Source organism: Kogia breviceps, chromosome 11 (assembly GCF_026419965.1).
Source record: "Kogia breviceps isolate mKogBre1 chromosome 11, mKogBre1 haplotype 1, whole genome shotgun sequence".
Taxonomy (NCBI): Eukaryota; Metazoa; Chordata; class Mammalia; order Artiodactyla; family Physeteridae; genus Kogia; species Kogia breviceps.
The window spans coordinates 53,310,314-53,327,198 of record NC_081320.1 but is presented as its reverse complement, the minus strand read 5'-3'; positions in this window follow the sequence as shown (position 1 = coordinate 53,327,198).

The following is a 16,885-nucleotide window of genomic DNA, read 5'->3' as shown; positions in this document are numbered from 1 at the left end:
CAAACTACACACACACACACACACACACACACACACAAACATACACACTGCCCACCATCTGCATTCTATATCTATAATCCACCAAACACACAGTCATGAGGAAGTCCAGTCACCATCCACGGTCTCAAGAGGCAAGTCGCTTTCTCTGCTTATGCTATTAATCCAGTAGCTTTGCTGATCTCAGATTTGCTTATAATTTTTTTTCTTAGTGTAATATACACATCCACCCCACTGTGCAGATAACCAACTAACTGAACAATATGAAAAAAAATTTCCCAATTTACGATAAACAGTACAATAAAGCTTTTGCATTTTGCTAATGAAGAATGAAGCATCGAGATAAAAGTAAAATGATTTATCAGATTTTGTTCCTGTGCCATTGAAATAAAATAGTAAACCAGCTTGGCAGTTACTACAGGGACCCAGCATGTGCTCATTAACTCTTTGCCAGGTACAAAGGTGTCCTAACAGCTCTGTTTTAATTTCATGATCCGGCCCATAATCCAGTGCTAAACAATAATTAGTATTGACTTGTTAAACAGTAGTTGAAGGTTTCCTTTAAGCACCTCAAATATACTTTACTTTCCATAGACAGAGAATCAAAGGAAGGAGGAGGCATAGTTAGGAGAAGAGAGAGGGAAGCCTGAAGGCATTTGTAACGTTTTTAACTGTGAAGAAAGAACTGTTCTTCTGCCTGGGAACTCTGCACATATTTATGGTATTTATGCATTGTTTCCAGACCCACGCCAGCACTTTATCCCACCCCATGCCTGCTCTTCAGAGCCATTGTGCTTTCCTTCTCTAATAGCTTGCCCCCACCCAATATTCCCTTTTACCTTGTCAGACCGACCAAATGTTGGACAACTTTCTCCACTCTTCTAATGTAGTTTAAACTCTTTCCCACTAATGGCTCTTTCATCCTATGCATCAAGGTTCACTTAAAATCAGCAATGAACGAAGACCTGTGGCACTATGAATTTTCCGTTTCATTTATTGTCCAATTGTGTATTTGGATAAGCAAGAGGGGACAGTGACCACATTTGCTGAGGAAGTGCTGAACGCACCCAACTACCTGGGCAGAGGAAACAATGAGCTACAAACTGCCATGTGCTTGCTAGAGAGCGGCAGGTGCACACGTGCACACACACATGTACTCTGCAGTGCTGGCCTGCAGACTCACCTGGAACACTGTCCCCTCATGCACCCGTCTCTTCAATCTCTTCCTGGTACACCATGAAAGAAAGAAAAGCATTCGATGTGCAAGGTGTTGTGAATTTATCACCCCAGGTTATTTCCACTAGCCTCATCCCCTCTGCCCCTGAGTGGCATCAGGGGTTCAGGATCCAGATACTGTTCCATTGCTTGGACAGCTGGATCTCTGTGACAGAGGGATGCAGGAATCCTTCTCATACAGACTGCATGTGCCAGATTTATATTTCAAGGCAAACCAAGTAGAAGCCCAAAGAAATATCCATCCATCCATCCAGTGTTTTTGAGCACCTTCTAATATACTTTAGAGAAGAATAAAGATATGGTCCTGGGGCTTCCCTGGTGGCACAGTGGTTGGGAGTCCACCTGCCGATGCAGGGGACGCGGGTTCGTGCCCCGGTCCAGGAGGATCCCGCGTGCCGCGGGGCGGCTGGGCCCTTGAGCCATGGCCGCTGGGCCTGCGCGGCTGGAGCCTGTGCTCCGCAAAGGGAGAGGCCACAATGGTGTTACAACCTGGTCATGGAGGCTAAACCATGAACCAGGAAATCGAACAGGAGTTCAAAGGTGTAACTAACAAAGAGCAAAGGGTGGAAGCACAAGCACGGGTGTTTAGAAAGAAGACTTTAAAGAGGGTGGGGATGGTTAGATTGTGCTTCTGGAAGACGGGAGCTTGTGCTAGGCCTTGAGGAGTGGGTATTACTTTAAAAAGAAGAGGGGAGGAGGGGGAACACTCTAGACACAGGAAGCAGCAAAAAGACTCAGAAGCCAGAATCAGCAATCTGTCTCTCTAGAATGCAACAAATAAGAGAGCACACTAGTAGAACTCTACATTTTATAGAATATGTCCATGTTCCTTATCTTATTTACTTCTCCCACTGACCCTGTGGTGTAATCATAACAGGAAGATTTGGCATAAAACAGCACTAGATGATGGGAAACCTGTACAAGGTCATTGCAATAATTTCTAAGAAATTGATGAGGGCTGCTCTGGGGACTGAAGGACATTGGATGGATGAGAGAGAGGTTTAAGATGAAGAATGAACAGGTTGTACTGACTGGAATGGTTGTAGGAGGTGAGAAAGGAGGAGCGTGTAGGACTATTAGCAAATTTCCCCAACGGGTGACAAGGAGAGTGGCATTACTCAGTAACAGTCTATAAGGAAGAAAGAGCAGCTTGGAAGAGTACAGAAATGATTATTTTATTTTGTATTTAGTGAATTTCGGGGGACTGTGGAAAACCCAAATGGAAATGGCCAACAAAAAGTAACAGGGAGACATCTGGTACTCAAGGTCAGAGGCAGACTGGAAACACAGATTTAGGAGTCATTAGCATAAATGTGGGGTCGTAGGGATCCCCCATGAGAGGGGAGACAGCCAAGTGTTAAACCTGGGGCATTCCATTTAAGGGGCAGAAGACGGAAGAGTGCTCTTTTAATTAAGACCCATTATGTACGGAAAGCCCTTGTCAAAATGTAAGAATAATGTGTGGAGGTTCATGGATCACATATTGAAAATGAAATTGAAGAAGATGGGATCTTAGATCTTCTTCACACCTGCCCCTTCATTTTTCCAAGGAGGAAACTTGATAGTGTGAGGTAGTGGCTGCACCATTATTTATTAATTCCATTAGAGTCTAAGAATCTTCAGGTTCTTGTGGAGTTATTTTATTAACCAGCTAGAAAGCACAGAGCATAGCCTGAGGAGCAGGAACATTCAAGTTGCACTTTTGTTGGAACTGGGAAGGGAAGATGCAGATCATGGAATCCTATCTAGGAAGGGCAGAGCTGGATGGGGATGTCCTTGGAGAAGGGAAGAATACCAAGGTATCCAGAGGACAGGATGAGGCAAGAATGCCAGAGAAATAGTCATGAAAACTGGAAAAGAAGAACACAGGAGGATGTACCAAAGATGTTTCCTCAGCGTCAGCATGCACCATTGTGAATAAGCCTGAAGTTGAAGTCTAGATGGTCTGTTTAATATATGCAATCTGAAAAGATCTATTTAGTCTTACTACCACTAGCTCTAAATTCCAGAGACAGTGTAAAGATAATTGTTTTGAACTATAGCATTTCATATCTACACAGAGATATAAGAATGGAGTTCACCCAACTCATGGAACTTTATCAAGCTGAAAGGTGGTCTTGAGTAATGCCAAAGAGCCAGCATTTGGCAAATTCACCTAAGACAAGTTGTATGACCCTAGGCAGGTTACCTCACTTTGTAGAACCTCAGTAATCTCATGTATTAAATGGAAATAATCTACCAACCTCATTGGGTTATTGAGAAGATAATGGATGAAGTTGCTTGGTAAAGGTAGGCTATCAGTAAATATGAATTCCCTTCCCAGAGGTACTTCTTAATAAGATATTCAACGTACATACACACACATATACACCATTCAAATTTTCCAATAGATTATTGCAGGATTCTAGATTTAAGAGAAAACTCACAATATATAGAGGAAGAGCCTGCAACAGATCTTTGTACCAGAATTTGAATGGAATGTGATTTGGTAGAAGCTATTTATGGCATAAATAGGGGATTCCACTGTATGTCATTAGTAATTAAGATGGAAGCAAACCAGGAAGATGGGTCAACCTAAAAGAAATACATATGTACACACACACATATATATACATACATACATACATATGTACACACACACACTACCTAGTCACCCTGAAGAAAGAGGTTTAAAGATTAAATTTCCAGACCAACCTCTTCTTATCTAGGTGAAATTTTTGTACCTGTAATTAGTTCCCTCAGCCTTCAATCTAAGAATCAGCTGGTTAATTGTGCATGCAAGTGGCTAACAGCTCCAACGGGGGGATGGTGCAGGCCTAGAGGTCACATACTTTGTTCTTCTAAACACGTTTAGTTGTTACATATTACAGACATACACACACACACATACACAAAGGAGTGAAAAAAAAGGAAGGAAGAAAATATGATTTTTAATACCTCAAGAGACATAAAATGGAATAATTAAGCCACAGCCTATTTAAAAAAAGAGTAAGCCTAAGAAGTATTATCAGCTTTATGACTCAGCTGGAATATCTGAGAATTATCTGTGAATGTTTTGGAATCAAACTGAGTCCACAATAGAAAAAGAGAGAACAATGCAGAGAATCCCATTCAAAGAGCCAATGGATTACTCTGGGGTCTGGAAAGAGTGACTCTCACTTCTCAGAGAAAACAACTACAGTTCAGATAGAGTTAGGGGGGTGGGCACAGTGAGTGGGATAAAATGACAGAAAAAAGTTTTTGTGGTCAAGGTCGGGCAACCTGCTTACGGCATAGCCATCTCTACTGTCTACCGTTAAGCCAACTTGATTCTCCAAACCTCATCCACAGTCAGCCTATTATGCAAGCACTCATCAGTGTCTTGAGATATTCATTCCAGCTCCTCTTCTATCATGCCTCTCTGGACTTGTCTTTACCACCCAGCACTCTGGCTCCTGGCATTAATTTGCCCCTCAAAAATATTAAGGGCATTTTCTCCAGCAGCTCTCCCCACTTTGAATGGACTACTTTGAGGTCATATAACTGTTTGAACTTGGCTCTTTGGGGACCTAATTCTTGGTTCAAACAGTGTTCCCAATAAACATGCCTTATCACACATGATATAAGAAAATGGGCCACCAATCCCAGTTTTAGACAGTTGAGTTATTTACAATTAAAATATTGTTCAATGCCTCAAGTTGGCTGGAAACTTCTATCTGGTTGGGCAGCTGAGGACCTAGAAGCCCAGCAGACTCAGCAGATTGTAATTAAAAGGTCAAGGACTTGACTTGTAGATCATACTCAGTTTCTCTACATGGACCTGGTTTAATAGGATGGAGCATACAGAGCCTTGCTCAATCCTATTCTCATATGAAGGCAGTGTAGGAGAGCTGGCCTTGGAAGTCAGAACTACAAAAGCAGAAAGCACTATTTTGGAGCTACCTAAGGAAGGCAAGCCAAAGTGTGGTATTGCAAATGGGGCCTCTGGACCTAATGAAAGGGGCAGGGGCACTAAGAGAGGAAAGAGGCTTCAGCACTGATTAGTTGCCTGATCTTGGGCAACTCACTTAACCCCTCTGAGGCTCAATATCCTCATCCATAAAGTGGGACTGATAGTAACACCTGTTCCACATATTCAATTCATCCAAATAAATATTTATTAACCATCTACTGTGTGCCAGGCTGATCATGAAAATAATCAGAGGCGTATGTGAAAGTGTTTTGCATATTTTTATACTTATGTGTGTGTGTATATATATATATATATATATATATATATATATATATATATTTTTTAGTTTAGAGTTTAATGGGCTCAAGGCCATCTGCCAATGGACCAAGAAAATTCCAGAGATACAAGATGAGAATTCTAGGACAAAACTGTAAGTGACAAGATTTGTAGAACTGCTCATGTCACTTGAAGGACAATCCTAAGGCAAAGTCCAAGGTTGGTCAAATTCACTTTGATGGTCTCCCACAACTCCTTTCCATCGTCTCCCCATTCTTGGTGCTTCCCCCCCTCCCCCCAGTCTTTCCACTCTTCATGACAACCCCAGGTCCCCTTTTCAGTGCACCACCCTGGCTTGCCTATCTTAAGCAACTCCAAAGAAATTCTTCCTCCTCACCAAAATACCTCTGTTCTGCATCCCCTCCTCTTAGGTCCTGATTGTTCAGTCTGCTAAATTCTATTGACACTAGTTCTCACCATGGTGTCAATGACTGATAAATGTCTATTCCCTTTCTCTGGGCCATTTGCATTTTAAATAGGGATTCCTGGGGAGTCTTTGCTTTAGGGGAAAGAACAAGTTGAATGGTAGCCATGCCAGCCAGAAACTTTTTTCTGCTGCATAAATAATATCATACAAGTCGCTGCCAAATTTGTCTATGCATAAGGCTGCATTAGGTTCCAGGTCTGATTCCCTTGGGATGTCACTAAGAAGAGGGGAAAGAGAGAGGAGAATGCGGAGTTTGACACCTTGACTACCTAGAAAATGCACACAAATGTCAGTTGTCAGATGAAAGTGTCTGTACCTGTCCAGTGTCCTGCCCTGTGCAGGTCTGGCTTGGGCCTAGGCAGAAAGTCACGGGAAGCTGAATTTTCTCCCTTTAGTCCCTTGAATTCAACCGTCCTCCCCACAAGCCATCATTGTACCATCAGGGGTTTCTTGTTACAATTTAATTTTTCTCAGTTGCACACTGGGGTTCTAATCTGTATCACACCAGCAGTGGGAACATTTTTAAGAATCATTTCCCAAGATGCTTTTAATATAGCTCCAGTAAATTGTACCTCAACCTGTCCAGCTGCCTGGGTCATTTAACAGTGACACACCCACTGAGACCTGAGGGCCCCTAGAGGTTTACCTCAGTGCTTTTCTGACAAAAAATCCTGCCCACAAAGGGGATAAAGCTTTTCTAATGTGCAAGTACTACAGGGAATACGATGGGAACTGCCCATCAGAGCCATCTAAGATCTCTTTAAGTTTCGTTATGGGAAAGCCTATACACAGGATTAGACAAAAGGTTTTGAAGATCCGCACTGAAATTATACCAGCTTCGGGGGAAGCTACATTCAAAAAGAAAAAAAAAAAAAAAAAAAAAAAGCCGGTAATTATTTAAAGCCCTAAAACAGACGGTATAGTTTATCAAGTATTTTTAGCCAAATTCAGCACTGCTTTCAGTGACTTAAAAGCACACTGCCAAATGTAAACAAAGTTCTCACAGGACAGGAGCCAGTGAGAGATCGCCCCTGAATCTGCAGAGTCAGAAGGAAAATATAATTAATCACAACTCACTCCCAGCTGGCTAGCTAAAATAATACCAATGAGAAAAAGTGAAAAGCTAATAGGAGGATTTGGGGGCAAGGGTGGGAGGGGAGAGGGGAGAGGCAGCTCCCTCCTTTCCTTTCCAGAGCTTGCGTTGGTGCCATTTGGATCCAAGCCTGTGAAACAAACAAGGGTTTTGTTTTTGTAGGTTTTGGTTTTCATTTTTCATAATCCAGTTTATTTGACCTTTATTTTTCTGATAATAAAGGGAAAGGGAGAATGTGGCTGAGACACATTCCTCAAAAGTATAGCCGGTGAGACCAAAGGCCTGGGAAGCCAGGGGCCAGGGCAGCCAAAAGAACCCCAAGGATAGTCCAGCAGCCCCCTCATTTCACTCTCCAAGAAAGTTGGTTTTTTTGTGGGGGTTTCTTTGTGGGGGAGTGGGGGGCTTTTTAAAAAATGTATTCCTTTCAGAAATTTGAGGGGAAAATAAATTAAGGAATGGGTGATCTGCCCTCAATGCTTAGTGGGAAAGAACGCTGCCGGCTTAGACAAGCTTCCTTTCGTTTCCTGGGAAAGACAGAATTCTATTTAGTGTCACAAATAACAGAAAGGTCCTTCTGAGGGATGCAGTCGGCTCCTCTGTCCTGCAAACTCATCATCAGTGCATTACCCAGAGACTTGATGTCCCCACACGGCAAGCCACATGGCAGTGGGCACCCTTTCAAGAATGGTCCCCGAGGGCTTCCCTGGTGGCGCAGTGGTTGAGAGTCTGCCTGCCGATGCAGGGGACGCGGGTTCGTGCCCCGGTCCGGGAAGATCCCACATGCCGCGGAGCGACTGGGCCCGTGAGCCATGGCCGCTGGGCCTGCGCGTCCGGAGCCTGTGCTCCACAACGGGAGAGGCCGCAACAGTGAGAGGCCCACGTACCGCAAAAAAAAAAAAAAAAAGAATGGCCCCCGAGGTCCCTATTTGCTGACAAAGCAAGGAGGAGGACATGACCACCTCATCCAGTTCACGAAAGTTCGGAAACATTAGCATCTTTGCCTCTGCTTTTCATCAGTGCCATTTAAGTGAATTTAGAACAATAATTTTATTAAAATGTTTTAGATGCCATATCTCCAATCCATAAAATTTATTGTACCTTTATGCAGAATTATTCTTGAGTTGAAACATATAAATCAATTTATAAGGTCTAATGACACACAAACGCTTAAAAACTAAAGGCAATGTAGTAAATTCAAATTACCATTACAAATGTAAGCTTTGTAGTCAGTGTGTGACCCGCTAAGGATTATATTTAACTCCCCTGAGAGTGGTTTATCATAAAACTTTATACTTTTATTACAGTGAATTATTAAGTCCTCCATGACATGAGTCATTCCTCGCACTGACTATGGCTTTTTTAATGACACTATAATAGACATCTTGCTAATAGCAGGAGGATTGCTACCTCTGCAGTTAAGGAGAAGGGGTGGGAGGAGGAGGGAAAAGAAAAGACAATATAGGACACATGCATGGAAAAGCACGCTTCCCAAGGGACTCCCGTTAACAATCATACAAAGAAATATCAAGAGCTTAAAGACTCAGACCCCTCCATGTTCTGTCCTGGGTAAAAGAACTACTTATTGCCTAAAAAGAAATTCAATTTAAAAGTCACACGTGGAGAAAGGAGAACTGTTTAGATTTTCCTGAGCAATTTTTGTTTTCCACCAAAACTTTGAAATCCTCTCCCTGCTTCTCGGCCATAGATACGCTCCCTCTTGTTCCAATAAGCTTTGCACTAATAACAGATAACTGCGCTCACATAATGTACAGGGACCCACTGCTCATAATGCCCTCCTTTGTGTTGTGTTCACACCAGGGGCCCCAGCAGGAGGCTCTTTCCAGAGGCCATTTGAGCCCACAGATTTTGCAGGTGTGCAAAATCTCCAACCAAAATTAAGGAAGGGTTTTAGATGAAATATTCTGCATGTGCCAGTCCCAGTGAATTAGATGTCCCTGGGTATTATCAACTCCTTCCAAAGACTAATTGAGGCCTAGGATGCTGGTGTCACGATTCATACACAGTGCCACTTCCACATTCAGGACACCAGAATTTAGGAATCCTAAGCTCCTATCAGGAGAGAAGAGCCAATTCACATAAAAAATGCTTCTGTATTGCAATTGATGAACAGTCCTGGATTAAAAATAAGACTGATGAATTTGACCAAAAAGGAAAAGAAAAAATGGATACCTAGCCTTGTTTTCTAGGCATCTGTACACAAGAGTGATTTCTTTGTAGAAATTTCCAATGCACTCTGTTTTGTTTTGTTTTTAAACTACTCTCTGGTAATCGTCTCTGTGTTCTCATCCCCGGAGACATCCCGGTCACGTCTGAGGCCATGATGCAATGGCTGTGAATCTTCACTTCTTGCCCAGTACCTCGCCAACTGCCTGCAGGCATTTTGCTGCTAACACATGCTTCTCATGCGCACCAAGGTAAAACTTAAAGAGCCAACACATATTTCCTCTAACTAGTATATTGTGAACCATTTAAATACAGAGAATGTGTTTACATGGGGTTACCATGGCATTGGTTTGATTGAATTGGCTGGGCAGCTTAGTCAACTGACTTAACAAATGTTTCATAAACTGAGTCATTCATTGACCAATTATGGTTGCCATATATATTTTTTATAGGCTCAGGCAAATAAAAACTACAGAAAATCTCATCTCTCTCCCCACCGCCACACAAACACACAACTTAATCTATTTTGAAAAGTTTCACTAAAGAGTTCAACAAAGCCTTAACAAAGTTAAACAGGATTTTACATGAATTGTTCCAAAGCATTAAGCTATAAACATTTTCTACCCAAAATGCTATGATTTTTTTCCCAAGACTAGCCATTCTGCCTCCTTCTCAGGTATTACCCCATGAGTACAATAAACTCACTAAATTCAATTTAATTTAATAAGTATTTATGCAGTGTCTGCTGCAGGCCAGGTCACTATGCCAGGGACCCAGAGTTGAACTTCATAAGCACAATGCCTTTTCTTTAATAAATGTGATAGTCTAGACTCTAGAGTAGGAGTCAGCAAACTACAGTTTGCAAGCCAAATCTGGCCCACTGCTTGTTTTGGAAAATAAAGTTTTATTGGAACACATCCATACCCATCAATGGCTATTTTGGCACTGCCATGATAGAGCTGAGTAACTGTCACAGAATTGTGTGGCCTGCAAAACCTAAAATATTTACTATCTGGCCCTTAACAGAAAATGTTTGCTGACCCCTGGTCTAGAGCAGTGGTTCCTAGTCCTAGCTGTAATTTAAAGTCATCTGGGGAGCTTTTTCAAAAGTACAACCAGTGTCCATACCACCCCAGACTAGTTAAATCAGAATCTCTAGGGTGTAGGCTGCTAACATCTCTGTTTCTACAAAAGCTCTCCCAGGTGATTTTGATGTAGAGCCAGCACTGAGAACCATTGGTAGATAAAAAAGACTTTGTACATGTAATAGCAGAGGCACTCGTGAATGTTACACAGGCAGTAAGTCACTTTCTGAAAGCACTGGTGAGGAACTGGACATTCTCAGCTTCTCCAGGAGGAGAGACCAATTTCTCTGCTGTTCCCAGAAGTTCTGCCTTGTGGCATAGAGGCCTATCTCAAAGGGAGTTGACTCAAATATTTGTGTACCCACTTCTCCTTCCCCCTAGTAGCTAAGCTTATCGCAGCCTGAGTGAGTTTCAATATTATTTCAGTAGCTAGAATGGGTAAACCAGACTGGTCTACCTGTAGAAAGGACCCACTTTATTCAACACCCAAAATTATTCGACAGCACCTAATTTGATGGAAGCTGAAGGACCTCAGTGCCTATGAAAATATCTGAAGATGGATGTCTCCGGTCAGCTCCAGGGTGGGGACAGGGGACCATACTAGAAGCCTTAAATCAGGCCTGATTTCCCTTGGGCACCACGCATGTGGTCCAGGTAGTTATGGAAAGAGTTGAACAGCAACTTAAACATGCTAAGGCTCTGCTAACAACTCCTGCAGACCAGTCTCATAGAGAATAAATGCAGAACCTAAGAGACCTCCAGACACCTAGGGAAAACCTTAAATTCAGGCAATCTACATGGTCTAACTAACTTTTCATTAAACAACTATTTATCAGTCCCTAACTGTGAGCCAAGAACGGCTTAGGTATTGAGTGTCACATATTTCAAAGCATTTACAATCTCTGCACACACTCAGTCACCCAAGAAGTACTTACATAATAGCAAAAGGGACTGTGTGATTGCATTCTGAAGGGTGCAACTCAGAGCAGCAATCCTTTTCTGTCTAGAGGCTGAAGTTATAGGACAGTCCTTGGAAGAAGATGGCCTTGAAAGCGGAGACAAAGTTCCATACCCATAGGGAAGCAGCGAGGGGGTTTCAGAACGAACTGATAATACCTTTAAAAGAAGGAACACAGGAATGTATAGGTGTAAGGGAGGAAAAACTTTTCCTCGATCCTCTTAGGGTCCCTGGCTGGCCCTGGAAATTAAACGGACAAAGACAGATTAAACGAGAAAAGCAGACCAATTTAAAAGAAATTTCACGTGACACAGGAGCCTTCATAACTAAATGAAAACCTAAAGAAGCAGTTAAGCATGAGCATTTTTATACTAGGCTTGATGAAGAGTGGAAAGTCTTGGAAAAATGTGATAGGATAAAGGGGTATGATTTAAGGGTAGAAAAGTAAGGGAAACTTAGCAAGTCTTATTTGTTTGGGTTTCTCTTGGTGTCTCTATGTCCCCCTGTCTTCAGAGATAAGGGTGCTCCTTTCCTCTAGGTATAGGGAGGGCACCTCTCACAGAGATGATGTTTTGACCTGCCTCAGGGGAGAAGGGGGAGGTCAGGGAGCCCTTTCTGTACCTGCCATTTCTCAAATTCTTTCAGCTTAAGATATGCACTATGCCAAGTCACCATATTTGGGGGAACCATGCTGCGGACCACATCACAGGCCTTATAGACAAATAGTTGTGTGGTATCTGGGGAAAGGAGACATTTATGGACTAACGAAAGAGCCACTGAAAGAAAGAAGAAGATGGGAGATTGTTAAGCAGAGTCTTACACCAGTCCAAGAAATAATTTTGCTTTCTTTGACCTCCATCACCCTCTTTAGTAAGGTCCTTGGTTGCTCAGAAGAGTCTTGAGTAATCTGGTGACCACTCTTGAAAGGTTCTCCAATTTCATACTTTGCAAGGCACTTTTACATCTGTTATTTCATAGTGCCCTCTCAAGAACTCGTGAATTAAAAATTATTAATTATATCCATTTTAAAGAACAGGTAACTGTACTGGACTTTCTAAGAGGTTAAGTAATTTCCCCAAGGTAATAAACGTAGCAAGTAGTCAAGCTGGAATCTTAATCCAGTTCTTAAGGTTCAAGTTCAGTGTTCTTTTTCCTACATGATGGTGTTGGGAGATGAAGTGAAGACCCGCTCTCTCATCATAAAAAATGCCAGCAGGAGCCAGGATCCATCTCAGGGCTGCCCTAGCCCTCAGGCCCCAGCTCTAAGTAACAATGCCATCTAATCATTAGAATTTCAAAGACAAAAGCCACAGCATCTCTTTATGATCCCTGTGATAAATTAGGACTCCTATCCTTTAAACACACACTCAAGGACTGGAAGATGCTAAGGGAAATAAATGAAAAATCCGTATATTGCCCCAGGCAAATTTTAGTTTGTTCTGCACAATCAATTCATATTTCAGTACCCTGGCCTTTTCCAAGGCTTGAAGGAAGAAGAGAAGGGAGGAAGGAGGGAGGGAAAGGAACTAGAAAAGCGAAGCTGAAAAAGCAGAGGCCGCTTTTTGGTACTCTAGCTAGGTCATGTCCAGGTGTAAAGGATTGTGGCAGGTCCAGATGGGGCCATCTAAATGGATTTCTTAGACGGGGTCTTGACAAGAAGCTTGAAGCAGGTGTTTACTCTTCCTATTCATGAAACCCTGGCTCTGAGAACTGCATGCCTGCGCCAAGTTTTGTGAGGGCAGAACTCAGCTGGATTTCTGCTTCCTGAGCTCAGTCCCCCAGCAGCACAGCTGGCTCACACACATCCCCTCAAGGGCTCCATGTCACAGGTAAGGAGGAGCATCTGAGAAGGAGGAAGCTGGGTTGTAGCTGAATCTATGCCTGTTGAGGAAGTCCAGTGATTTTCAGAGTCAGGAGAGTGGGGCTGTGTCTCAGGTTTCAAGTTCGAAAATGACATGAGAACTGGGAGTCACTCGTTAGGGTAGTCTGATGATAAGACACCTAAACCCACCCACTCTTCAAGGGGCAGTACAAATACCACTTTCCCCAGGGGAGGCTCCCCTTTCTCCTCTTGACTCCTGACACTTACTTCTAACCTGGGCTCATACTGTCGGGTAGCAGTCGTGTACTCAAGGGTGTCACAGACTTGTGCCATAGCAACAGAGATTCAGGAACACAGAGCTGGCATTTAGACTCTATTTTTTCTAGGATTCTACACCAGGGGTCAGTAAACTATGGCCTGCACGCCCACTGCCTGTTTGTATAGCCCATGACCTAAGAATGTTGTTTATAATTTTAAGTGGCTGGAAAGAATGAAAAGAAGAATAATGTTTTGTGACCTGTGAAAATGATGTGAAATTCAAATTTCAGTGTCCATAAATTTTATTGGAACACAGACACACCCATTTGTTTATGTATTGTCTGTGGCTGCTTTCACAATACAACTCAGAGTTGAGTAGTTGTGACAGAGACCATATGGCCTCCAAAGCCTAAAATATTTACTACCTGGCCTTTTACAGAAAAAGGCTGCTGATCTCTGGTGTACACCATAGTGAGAACTCAACAATGTTTGGGGCGTGAGAGAAAGTGTGAGGCCAGGAGGAAGAAGGAAGGAAGGAAGGAAGGAAGGGAGAGAGAAAGGGAGGGAGGAGGTTTGGGAAGGGGGAGGAGAAAAACAGATATGAGAATGGGAAGAATAAAGAAAGGGGGTAAAGATAGGGAATTATTTTAAGGGCTTGAAATTGAGCAGAGGTCAGTCATTCAGGTTTTTACCACCACTGGGAGTGAGAATAGCTATTTATGTTCCCAGATTCAGAGGTTCTCCCTGTGAGCATTGACACAACATGGGTGGTACTCCAAGAAAAAATATCAAGAGGACAGCTGGGGACCCAGCAGGAGCAGCTGGGAGCCAAGATCCCAAGACAGAGAGCTAGTGGGAAGAGCTCAAGATTTCCCAAGCTCTGGACACAGTCTAAATTTCAACCTTTTATCCATTCTTTTCACCCTTTACGCCTTCCATGCCCAGCCCTTACACCCCATTCCAGTGAAGCAAGAGTTTCTTCTAGTTCCCCATCTACCTGATTTCCAAAGCTTATGACTATACCTTTTGCTCATGCCATCCCGACGGCTTCTCAGCAAGCTCTCAGTCAACAAGTATCACAGAAGCCTTCAAGTCCTACTTTAGGTCTTCTGGAATCTTAGATAACCCATCTGTACCGGCTACTCTCTCCCCATTGGTTTCACTCAGCATTTTCCCAGCAGCATCTCCCACTCGAGATATTGCATTGAACACAATGACAGTTAAACACTGAATGCTGAATTGCCTTTATGTGGCAATCTCATAAGGGATATCCCAATGAGAGTCACCTTTTTATCTCTACAGCATTTGTAGTCCCCTCTTTTGTTCCTAATTTAGTTTGCCTTCTTTTTGTTTATGGATTAATCCTTCCAGAGATACTATACTGTAAATGCTTTCAAATAATCAGCTGTTGAGTTTGCTTATCTTCTCTACTGTGTGTTTGTTTTCCATTCTATTCATTTCTACCTTTATCTTTATTACTTCTTTCCTTCTTTTGTTTTTTTTTTTTTTTTTTTTTTTGGTGGGGTGTCGTTTATACTGCTCTGCTTCTCTGCCTTCTAAAATTAGATGCTTAGTTCATTATTTTTGAGCTTTTCTTATTTTGTGATATAAATATTTAAGTCTATAAATTTCTTTCTAAGTACTTCATTAGCTATACCTCATAGTATTGCTCTATAAACTATTATTGTCATGCAGTTCTAAATACTTTGTGATTTCCCCTTTGACACATGACTTACTTGGATGTATATTTCTTAATTTCCAAACATATGGCCTTTTACTAGTCAATGTTATTATTTTATAATGTAATTGCATTGTGGTCAGAGGTGGCCTGTGTACTAATGACCCCTTGAGATTGGCTGAGACCTGCTGTGTGGCTTAGTAAATGGAGGATGATCACACATGTGTCATATGCCTTTGAAAGAACTGTGCTCTGAAGATGTTGGCTGCAGTGGTCTACATACGCCCATTAAATCAAATTCATTAATTGTGTTGTTCAAGTCTTCCATAGCCTTACTAATACTACCTCTCCCTTTTTTATCAGTTACTAAGAAAGGTATGATAAAATCCCAAATGCTGCGGTAGATTTGTCTACTTCACCTAATAGCTCCCCTATTTTTGATACATAAATTATAAAGATACGGTACATTTTTGAAATGTAATATCTTCCTAGCAATTTGAATTTTTATCATTATATGATACCTCTCTTTATCTCTAGTAATGTTTCCATCTGAAATTAACATAACAATCTCAGATTTATTTTCATTAGAGTTTGCATTGGGTATCTTTTTATATCCTTTTTTTCAATTTTCCTGTGTCCTTATGTTTTAAGTATATCTTTTGTAAGTAGCATTTAACTTAATTTTTTAATCTAGTATGAAACCTTTGTTTATTGATTGGAGAGCCTGTCTTACTTATATTCATAATGATTACTGTTATAATCAGATTTATTTCTACCATTTTATGGTATATTTTCTGCTTCTCTTTTAAAATTTTCTTTTATTCCATGTTATTAAGTCTCTTTTCCTCATTCTATTTCGCCCATTTGTTTGGAAGTGACATCCATATGATCTACATTTTCTCTTTTGTGGTTACCCTAGCAATTTTAACAAGCAGATGTAAATTATGTAATTAAATAATTTACATTTCAATAAAATTATGTAAATCCAAAGTTGACTAATACTGATGCCCTCTTCCCCAAAATTACAAGAACCTAGAACATTTTACTTTGATTCCCCATCCCAATTCTTATTTTCATACAGTCAGTGTTTGCTAGTGCACCCACCCAAATACTGCTGCCTGTGTTCATGGTTCCTCCCTTCATCTCAGGCCTTCCATCTATGACCATTTTCCTTTCACTGGAAGCTTATCCCTTAGGATAGCCTTTAATGAGGATGTTTGTGGGTTACTTATATTTGTCTGAAAATGTTCTAATTTAGGCTTTATTCCTCAAGGTTTTCTCTCTATATAACTCAAAATTGAGAATTATCTTCTTTCAGTACATAGACTATGTTATCCCACTGTATTCTGTGGTTGCTGTTCAAAAGTCTAAATACCATCCCTTGTAAGTAATGTCATTTCTCTCTGGCTGTTTTTAAAATCTTTTCTTTGTCTTTTTGGTTTTGTAATTTTTCTGTCTAGGTGTGGGCTTATTTTTATCCTGCTTGACATTTGTTGGGCTGTCTGGTTCTGAGGATTTGTGCTATGTAATTCAGAAATGCTCTCAGTAATTATCCACTTCATATGTTGACTCTTTTCCATGCTTCCTATAATAACTATCTGGGTCTCTGGTCAGATATATGTTAGATCTTCTAAGTCTATCTTCCATATCTCTTAATCCCATGTCTTTGACTCTCAGGTCTCCATCTGCAATCTGTTACTATTGTTGTCACAGCTCTTCTGGTTCACTAAATCTCCCTTTAGTTGTGTATACCTTGCTCTTTAATCTATCCTGTGAGTTTTTAATTTCAATTATTAAATTTTTTCTCTAGAAATTCAATTTTACTATGTTATTTGAATCATTTTGATCACTCTTTATAGTTTCTTGTTTCTCATCTTTTT